The following is a 10,996-nucleotide window of genomic DNA, read 5'->3' as shown; positions in this document are numbered from 1 at the left end:
CCTGTAAAAATATGTTATATGCATTTAGGTTAATAACATTCAGCAAAAACTCTGAGTCTGATATAACTTAATAATCTACGAACAATGTGTTTTTTTTTAAGTTTCCTATTAGACCGATATTGTTTCTATGTGAAAGTTCTAATTATAAGATTGTGTTCCTGTAAACGCTAGCAATAATGAGAATATTAGTTTCATTATTTGAGATAATAACATATACATATTTATGATTAATTTTAGATTGGATATTAGGAAAAACAGGTTACACTCGTATTTGCATAATGTCAAAGAGAATTTCACCATTTATTCCGAATTTCTTAAACATTAGACAATAAATTATTTCTCTGTCATTTTATGTAAGAGGTATAATTAATCACTTGACTGGTTTTCAATATTTGTAGGAAATTCCAGAGGGTTTGTTGTTTTAACCCAATTCGATGAAGGAAATTATTCATTGCTTAACAGTGGCGTGCCAAAAAATGGTTTTAGAGTCGAAGTGAAAGTAGTATTTAATAAATTTGTGATTAAATTTTTTACATTTAATTTTTATCGTTGCGTCTAATCCTCTAATCTAAGCAATATAGAGGGTATAACTTTAAGTGGGGGGTCAGCTATTTCGGGGTAATACAAATCTGAAATATGTAATTCTTTTTTTTTAATGTTATAAATAGTCGAGTTAAGTATATTTAGTTTTTTAAAGTACACTTTAATAAAACTAACAATAAAAATTATATAGAAATACTAGTCTAATTCATATGTAACTTTTTTAAAAATCGTTTTTACAAACAATTATGTCTTAGGTACTATTTTTTTAGCAGTGTGTGTATTTAATTTGTTAATCTTAGTGTCAAAGACCTCTGACATTAAACTAGTTTAACTACTGTCACTGTCACAGTTTAAATTTAAGCAGAATCCCATCATGTTCCGAACGCTTCCGAAGGGCAACAGAGGTTAGCCACAGCTGTGCTGCTAAAATGTACATTGTCTTTACACCTGGTATGATATGACGAGATGATAAACGGATGTTACATTTTTGCTTTAGTTTTCGACGAGAGGGTGTTCGTAAGGTGCTTTTTTGTGGTGATAGTGCTAATGGCAAACACCCAGTCAACAAAAGAAACGCGTCAAGAAGCAATATCTCACGACAGGTACTGTGGAAATTTGCTTTTTAATAACCTTTCCTTTAGATGAGGAGATTTGACAACAATGCATAACCCAGTTCCTAATTTTGCGTGCGCTGAGACTAACTTACGCCGTTAATTTACTAAAAACAAGGTTAAAAATTAATTAAGCTGTCTCTACTGAATTTCAAAAAACAAACCATTGATACATGTTTGTAAATGTTAAAGGTAGCTTTAAGCAACATTTTTTTAAGGAAATTGCATACTATATTAACCAATTATTCTTCTCCTCTTCTACAAATTTTTTGGGATCTTTAAATTGGGTATAGGACCTTCATACTTGGCTCAAGAAAACTTCATGTTATTTAGAATCATCACATAAAATTTCATCAAAATCGGTTCTATAGATTTTGCAAATAATTTAACAATTGAGATTTTGAAAAAAAATTTGCAAATTTTCAAAATTTTGCACAGCAAAAACCAAGGCTCTTAGATACTTGAAAATTTATTCACATGTAGAAGGGCTCTCAAGCTTTCAAACGCTTTTTGAAAAATCGAATAAGTCAATTATGAGAGCTCTGGCGCTTGTTTAAACGCTTGTCGAATGTTTGTCTTATAAGCAATTAGAATAACTTTGTGAATATTCATCCCAATCAAATTTTTTAAAATAGGTTTTAAAATTTATTGGAAAGACGCTTCTTTAAAAAAAAACACAGATCGATTGGTCAATTAATTAGCTAGTTATAGCCGATCAAAGTTAACCGTCATTTACACTAAATGTATTGGGATATCCGGGCTAATTTTTTTAAAAATACCTTCGGTATTCCGAGTACTTACCATTTCTAAATTTGCAATACTTTTCTTCATTGGCAACCTACTTTAAAACGTGATCAAAGTTGCAAGCGAGAAATTCAAGAAAATCGTACGGGTGATAAGATTCAGTAGGTGGAAACCACACGTATCAATAGTATTTTCTACATTTTACCATTCATAACATCATGTACAGTATCTTTATTTTTTAATTTAGATATTATATTTCCAAGTTCATTTAGGCTTATGTCACTAAACTTTTCGAGGTTAATTCTTATTTCTGGGAGATGAATGGCGGACCATTCTTCATGACCATTTATATTGTTTATTATTTTCCTTACACTCGATATAAAGTTAGCAATGTCATTGTCTGATTTCGCTGTAACCACTCTATCAGTAATTTCAAATTTTTTAATTGAATTTTGAAAATGCAAGATTTTCATTTCGCATACTCATTTTATTGTCTTCCACATTTGTTTGAAATCTCCATAATGGGAATCAATCGAATTTTCATAATACAATTTTCTTTTCAATCTGAGACTGTTATTAACCTCATTTCTGTACGCTTTAAAAATAATCCAAAGATTCTGTTTTTCCTCCAATTTGCCACTATACTGCCTAAAGTTTTTATAAGCACTATCACGGTGTTTTGCTTTTATATGAATTTCTTTGTCATACCAAGGTAATCTATTTCTATTCCTTTCAAAAACTTTGACTGGACAAAACTCACTAATAACTTTCTCAAGATTTTTGTAATTTCATCAAAAATCATGTTTACATCACTGCCCTGCTTTCCTACACCCACATGCTCCCCGACATCCTTTCAATGGTCAACTTTACATTCGACTGTTAGGCTTAACACGTTAAATGCGTATTGTTTTAAACGTTACGTATTTGGTAAATTTTGTAATTCTTGTACGTGAAAACGGTTAGTTTTATGAAAAAAATGATAGAAACCCATTTTGTAGAGAAAATTGTAAAATCAACCAGAAACAGAATATACAGGGTGTCCCATTAATAATGCGAAAAAATTCAGGGGGAGTTTCCTGGACCAAAAATAAGAAAGAAAGTTCCTATAAACCTATGTCCGAAAATGCTTCGTTTCGGAGATAAGGGGTGTTGAAATTTAGAAGGTTTTTATTAATATCTGGAGAACCCTAATTCCGATTTTTTTTAAATTCGGTAAGTTTGTTTATAAAAACGATAGACGTCTTCTGACATAATTTGATTTATTTTATCTATTCAAGCGGCATTGATATTAATAAGTTGATATTAATAAGTAAACATATGAGACGTCACTGCTTTTTCTTACGTATCATATTTTTTTCTAATTATGCCATTTAAAATACAACTTTTTTGTCTCTTTACTTGTTTTGATATCTTGCTTCGTTGTCGAGCAAAAAATTAATATCTTTTTATATGCACATTCTTAAGGGAAGTAGAAAACAAAAATAGAAATTCAATGTTTTAGTTATTTACTAATCAACTTTAACAATACATTTGAAGGAAAAACAACGTAACAAGCTGAGAAACAATAACTCACTAAATAATATTTTTTTAAATAATTATTATTAACAGAAACATAAGAAAAAATATTTAACAAACAGCAATGATATGAAAAATACTTTACATACACAGGCGTTACAACAGTTGTTGAAAATGTGCACTTTCAACTCTAATACAGGCATCTATCCTACGACACATTGATTGGCAAACCCGTCCAAGTATTGCGGCTGTGTGTCTAATTGTTTCACAGGATGCGACAATGCGGTTTCTTAATTCGTCTATGGTTTGCACTGGAGTCGTATAAAACAAATGTTTGAGGTGACCCCAACGCAGAAAATCCAAGGAATTTAACTCGGGAGACCTCGGGGTCCAGGGCTGAGTGCCTCTTTGACCAATCCAGCGATTTGGTTAGATATTGTTCAAATCTTCACGTCCAGCTAAACTGAAATGGGGTGGAGCACCATCGTGCATAAAATACATTTGCAACCTTAATGGCAATGGGAAGTCTTCCAAAAGTACGGGCAATTCATCCTCAAGAAAACGGCAATAAACATCTCCAATAAGACTCGATGGTAAAAAAAAATGGGCCTATTAAGTGGTCTCTCACAATTCCGACCCATCATTAAGTGAAAACTGTTGTTGATGACGGCCTTCTAATATTGCATTTGGGTTCCCGTCTCGTCTCGTATTATGGAAGTTCATTATGGCTTTTCTAGAAAAAATCGCCTCATTCGTGAATAGTACTTCTGCTAAAAATTGAGGATTTTCCCCAATTTTTTGTCGTATCCATCGACATAAATCTACTCTTAACGGAAAATCAGTCGTTAAAAGTGCCTGAACCCGTTGGATGTGATAAGGGTATAGAAGATTATTTTTTAAAATCCTGAAAATTGTAGAACGACTCGCATTTAAGTTTCTAGTAATCTGTCTGGTACTTGTTGTTGGAGTGTCCTCAATTTCATGAAGTACATCTTCCTCCAATTGTAGGGTTATTGTAGGGTTATCGCCCGTTAAGTTTTCGAAAACTTCCAGTTTCGCTAAAGGTACGAACATAGTGGCGCGACGAGGCTTCAGTGTCAGATAGAGTCTAGAGGCAAAACACTTGCCGCTATGTGATTTAAATACATTGAATAGCATTGGGCATGACGAATATTTGTGAACTTAACCCTAAACCACAGAAGGAGAAAAAATACTGAAACACAGCTTTTCCCTAAAATATCGCAGGATTGTCGAAAGTTCAATAAAGCATACTCACCAGCTATCAAAATATGTAGTTACAAATGAATTTTTAGCTACTTCAGATTGTGTTCCAATGTAGTCAAAAAATAGAGTTTCTTTGTGGTACTCGGAGTTTGTTGTGTACCTGTTGTAAACAATACATAAAATCAAATCGCCATTGGCAACCGTGAAAGATTATATGTTCGACTATTGTCAACTTGTGAAGGATGCAGTGCTATCAGATCTGCGGGGGAATGTGTTTGCGGGCGGGAGGCGGAGGGTGGGGGTGAGGGGTGGGGGGTTAAGATAATTGTTTATTCGACAAAATCCTACATGTATCTATATTAGAACACATGATTGCAGGCCACCATATTCCCAGTTTCTGGTTTTTTTCAGGATCCCCTTATAAAAAACAGTTTTTTGGCCATATTTTCCGTAAATAAGCAGCTCCGATTTTCATTCCAACGAAAATCGACTCCATAAATATTCCAGTAGACCCCCCCATTCTTAGATTTCCGGGCCATTTTTGACAAACCTATGCATCATTGAGGATAGCTGTGATGTGTTTAAGGATAATTAAGGAATCAAAATTGCAGAACGGAACAGCGACGGCTTTTCTGCGTTAACGATTGTTATTATTTTCATTCTTTCTGAAATAAAGAGCACATAATACCAGACTCTTTCCATTATGTAAAAGCAAACACATTTCAACTAGGTTGCAATAAAGATGTATACAGGACATACCTATACAGGACATTAAAAAATTATAATTTATTAGAAATGGTAATTTCCATAACAAACGCCCTGTATGTGCTATCGAAGCGATATTTTCTACTTAGCATTTAAGGTGCATAGAAAACGATTGAGCAAATGTTTTCTTAAAAAAATGTCTAATCGTTCCTCGGGTTCGACGGGCATTTTATTAAAATTGGTCCAATTTTTGTTTAAATGAGCACTAATCTATATAATTATATGTCGTTAAGTCCATCCTCATATACTCAAAAAAGCGGTCTGGATATTCTTTTTAATTCATCGAAAAGCCGTTGGTATTCTCTCTTAATACGTTTCTTTTCTTATTAAGATCATGCACACTACACCGTCTACTCAGTAGTAATACTTTTGCCGCACAGCTGCCCAAATCATCACGTATCGTCCTCACTGTCTGAATACATTTTTGTGAATAAGCGTGATTTCCAAACGTAAACAATATGATGCGTTGACCCCGAATTCCAGAAGTCGCCCCGCGTGTTGATGCGCCACTATGGACCCCTTGTCGCGCGCGTCTTTTGCCTCGTAGTAAGACTCTATCTAACATTGAAGCCTTGTCGCTCCACTATGTTCGTACCCTAAGAGGTTGATGAAGACGGGTGAAGATAGTATGATAAGGAATTATACGATTATACGAAATATCAAAACTTCCACAAATTTTTTCAGGTAAATTCACCTGGTTACTGGACTACTACATAACATTACTTAATCCGTTATTATATAAGGATAGGTGTCATCCTGAGTTGGACATCACTGGATATTTCAAGGGTGGAATTCATTCCACCTGCATTCAATTTTCGTAAGGCAAACTTTCTGCAGCTATATCACGATTTCCTTAGTATCAACTGGGATGACCTACTGTTGGAAAAAGATACTGATAAGGCGTGCGAGCTATTTTATTCTAAGATCGAGACTGCAATAACCGCAACGCCCGAACAACTTTACCTAGAACTAGTTTTCGCTATCCTCCTTGGTATACTAATGACATTATACATAGACTAAAATTGAAATATCGCATTTGGAAAAACTCCAAAACAAAAAATGTTAATGTTTATACCGAATTTAGCAATCTTTGGGCTCATATTAAAAGGGATATAAATCACTGTCATTACAATTACATTCCGAATATTGAACAGCAAATAAAATCTGACCCTAATAAGTTTCGTTTTGGTCTTATCTGAATTCAACGAGTCTCCAGTATCCCTGCTAGTATAAATTTTAACAATGCAGTTTTGAACGATCCTAATGATATTGTGAATGCATTTGCTATGTTCTTTCAATCTAGTTATATTATCTCCTTATCTCCAAAGTATGACGTTCCCCTTACAATGTTAAATTGTTCGTCGTTTAGTGTTACTACCTTCTCCGAGACTCAAGTGTTAACTGCCTTAAAAAAGTTAAAACCAAAACTCACCGCTGGACCTGATGGTCTGCCGGCCTTCTTGTTTAAAGATTGCGCAACAATATTTGCAAAACCGTTATGTTTTCTAAATAATATGTCACTAAGTGTAAGTAAATTCCCCGATATTTGGAATTCTGGTCGAATTTGTCCCATCTTTAAAAAGGATAACAAAAGTGAAGTCGAGAATTACCGTCCTATTACTATCGTCTGTAATGTCTCCAAAGTCTTTGAAATCTTGCTTTATGAGGGTCTGTTTTCGCATGTAAAATCAAATATATCCGTTGCGCAGCACGTCTTTTATCCCGGTCGATCAACAGTTACTAATTTGATGTGTCTGACGCAATATACATATAATTGGATAGCGATGGTCAGGTAGATGTCATCTATACTAATTTCTCTAAAGCATTTGATCGGCTGGACCGTGCTATTGTCAAAATTATCAAACTTCGGCTTAACTAAACCATTTGTTAGCTTTTTCATCTCGTACCTCTCTCAAAGGAAATTGACAGTGGAGTATCGTGGTTGTCGATCAATAGAAATAAATGCTACCTCTGGGATCCCTCAAGGATCGGTTCTCGGTCCGCTATTATTTCTAATCTTTATTAATGACATTGTCCAGAATCTGAGTTGTGAGGCCCTTCTTTATGCAGATGATCTCAAATTGTATCTGTATGTGTCAGATATTAATGATTGTGTCAAGCTACAATCTAACCTAGAAATTTATAATTGGTGCTCTATTAATGTATTACCTCTGAACTTCTCGAAGTGCAATTTTATGTGTTTCACAAGGAAAACAAACCCTATTTATTACTTTTAATTATGAAATTGATAGTAAGCCCATTAGGAAATGTCGTATTTTTAAAGACCTCGGGATAACCTTTGATGAGCTTAGTTTTGTCGAACATATTGACAATATATAACGTGAAGCTTATAAAATCTCGGCTTTGTTCTAAGAAACTCAAGACAGTTTTCTGAAACTTATACTACTTCGCTGCTGTTCAACGCATTCGTTTTGCCGAAACTGGAATATGGATCACTGATATGGTGCCCATCCTCTGAAATCCATGTAAAAAAGTTAGGGAACATTCAACGTAAATATGTTGAATACCTATGGTTCAAACTGGATAACATATATCCACCTCAAAGGGTATCACAAAACACTTTACTATAGTCTGTTTAGAAATGAAAGAGAGTAATAAAAGCTTATTATGTATGCAAATTGTAAATAAATGTAGTACTGTTGCTTATGTTCAATATTTTTATATTATGTATTATCGGTATAGATGAGGTGTAGCTAAAATTTAATCACCGACAATCCGTCTTTGTCTATGCCGCTTCAATTTCTCGGTCCGTTTCTTTTATATGTATATAGTATAAAAACAGCATTTCAAAACATGAGGCTACTTTAAGCATCATAACCGGGTTAAGAGGGTATTTAGTAATTCAAATAAAATTATTCAATATTATTATCAAAATATTTATTTAAATTTAATGAATAGACTTTTATTCCACACAAAAATGTATGTATTTTGAAAATTCAAATTATGGTGAGTAAATGTAGTGTTGTATAAATGCACAATAAAAAAAATAAAAAAGTAGGTATTTTAAAATTCATCCTCTGAATATTCTGATGAATTATCTTCGTCTCCTAGATTGATAACGATAGGTGCCTCAGTAACGTCAATTAAATTATCGAGTTCCCACATTTTCTCCTCTTCTTTTTGTACATGATGTATACATCTTTGCCAGTTATCTGCAGTTACTCGTTCCAAGGAATTTTTTAACAAAATTTTCACGTCACAATTTAAACGTCGTATTATTTCGCGCTACATTTCCCTTTACCTGCGCCCAGACTAATTCGATTGGGTTAAGTTCACAGTGATAAGGTGGTAACTGTAGTACCGTTATTTGGCGATTTGTTGCCATTTCATCGATAACATATTTTTTCTGATCTTTATTAAGATTGACTTAAGTGTCACTTAAGTGAGATTAAGTGTCAAAAGTTCCTTTTTCACCATATTTGTTTCAAAAAATGTTTTTCCGGATAACCATTAAATTATATCGGCTTTCCTCCAAGCAGTCGTAGGCGTCCGCTCGGTCTGCCGTGAATGGTAACTGGCATTATCCATGACAATTATAGACCCCGGAGGAATAATATCCAACATCTGTGTAAAATACTCTTCGAAAACATCTGCGTTCATGTCTTCGTGATAGTCACCTGTATTTTTAGATTCAAGTAAACCGCCATCTACAAAATCACTGGCACTACCTATATGTGTCACTATTAATCTTCGCCCATTACCTGAAGGTGCCTTGAACCCTGTTGAAAGTCCATCCAAAAATGCTTGTCGAAAACTTTTTACATTTTTATCTTGCCATACTCTTGTTACAGTATATCCCTCGTTGACCCAAGTTTCGTCTAGATAATAAATATTCCTCCCTTCGTCACGGAATTTTCTAATTGATCTTAAGTAGGATCTTCGCCAACAAATAATTTCATCTTTATCGATAAGAACTGACTTCCTGTTCTGCTTTTCCCAGCAAAAATTCAACTCTCGTAAGACGGCCCATAATTTGCTTCTACTGATTTTTGGCAAATCGTTGTCCTCTGAAAGTTCACTTAAAATTTTGTTTACCGTTGGTATTTCTTTTTTAAAATAAAATGAGTGTACTTTTCTGCGAATTACATTTTTGAAGAAATCATCTATAACGACTTTTGACCTCCCTGTAGATGATTTTGGGGGATTTACAGTATCTTGTTCATTTTTTGTTTCCTTTAAAAGTCTGTAGATAGTCGATTTTCCAATCCCTGTCATTTTGGAACAATTTTCCACGATATCGTCAACACTGTTGGTAGGATTTTGGTGTTTCAATGCATTAAATACATTTAATATAATAATCTCATTCTGAGACAGCGCACATCTTTTCACGCGTTTAGCAGGTACGTAATCTGATAAGCTCGACAATTTACCCAAACAATATTATATCCACTGGCACAATAGTCACTAAACACAAGTCGAATTTTACTCTACTGCACTAGCACGTCTTCGTATATTCAGCTCTAAGACTGGATTTATCTGTCACAATACACTAGCTCCTGCCCTATGATGTATCCAGTAAAATATACTAATGTACACCCTTTATCTGTTAGCATTAGTGTTATCCGATAGTTACCTGAAACGAAATATTACCACGCCCATGGCCGGTTCTTATCTCGAGATTTTATTACTCTCTTTCATTTCCTACTACTACTATAAGACGGTTCCATCTTAATGACTTAAGTAAACGATGTATTCATTCATTGGTCATGCTTCATAAAATTGTAAGCGGAAAAATCGATTGTCAAGACTTACTAGCTGCATTATATTTTCACACTCCTCATTCTGCCACCCGTTTCTCAAGACTTTTTTTATTTTCCCACCCCTAAAACTAATCTGTTAAAATCTTCACCTTTGTATGTAATGGATCTTAATGATCGTCAGATACAAAATTCTGTGGATATTTTTCATGATGCATCAAATAGTGCAAGAGCTAGCTACGTGTGGACTGCACTGATCGACTATAGTCATGATTTTTTGTTAAAAGTTTCTTATCACATTGACAAAGCCAGAGCCCGTCAGTCAGTCAGAAGTTTTGTCAATAAAAAAATAATCGAATATAGTCATGAAAACTGGTACACTTATAGATTTTAAGTGGATAAACATAGAAAAAATATTGTCAGAAGGCTAGGTGATGGCTTAAGCGCTCTCAGAAGCGATAAAGTAGTGAACTGAAAAATAAATCACAATATATAGTTCTGATATTTTGTTTATTGTTAATTTATAATGCAAATAGACTATCTGTAAAGTTACAGAAGTTAAAAGTGAGGCTAATAGCCAAAAAAACATTATTGATCACCGCACGTGCAAATTTTGCCCTGGATGCTACGCCCGCCGTTTTTATTCTTTTATTGTTAAGAAATGAATAGATATAGTTCAGGCGATTTACATAACCAAACTTTACGCGTTTAACCGCCCGCACACGCTCTCCGCTTCTAGAGCGACTTCTGACTGATGGGCTGTGGCTTTATCAATGTGAAAAGAAACTTTTAACAAAAAATCACCACTATAGTCGATCAGTGCAGTCCACACGTAGCTACCTCTCCGTTTAAAACAAAAAGTCTTTACAAATTAGT

Source organism: Anoplophora glabripennis, unplaced genomic scaffold, assembly GCF_000390285.2.
Source record: "Anoplophora glabripennis isolate ALB-LARVAE unplaced genomic scaffold, Agla_2.0 scaffold295, whole genome shotgun sequence".
Taxonomy (NCBI): domain Eukaryota; kingdom Metazoa; phylum Arthropoda; class Insecta; order Coleoptera; family Cerambycidae; genus Anoplophora; species Anoplophora glabripennis.
Note: the sequence above shows the minus strand (reverse complement) of the source record.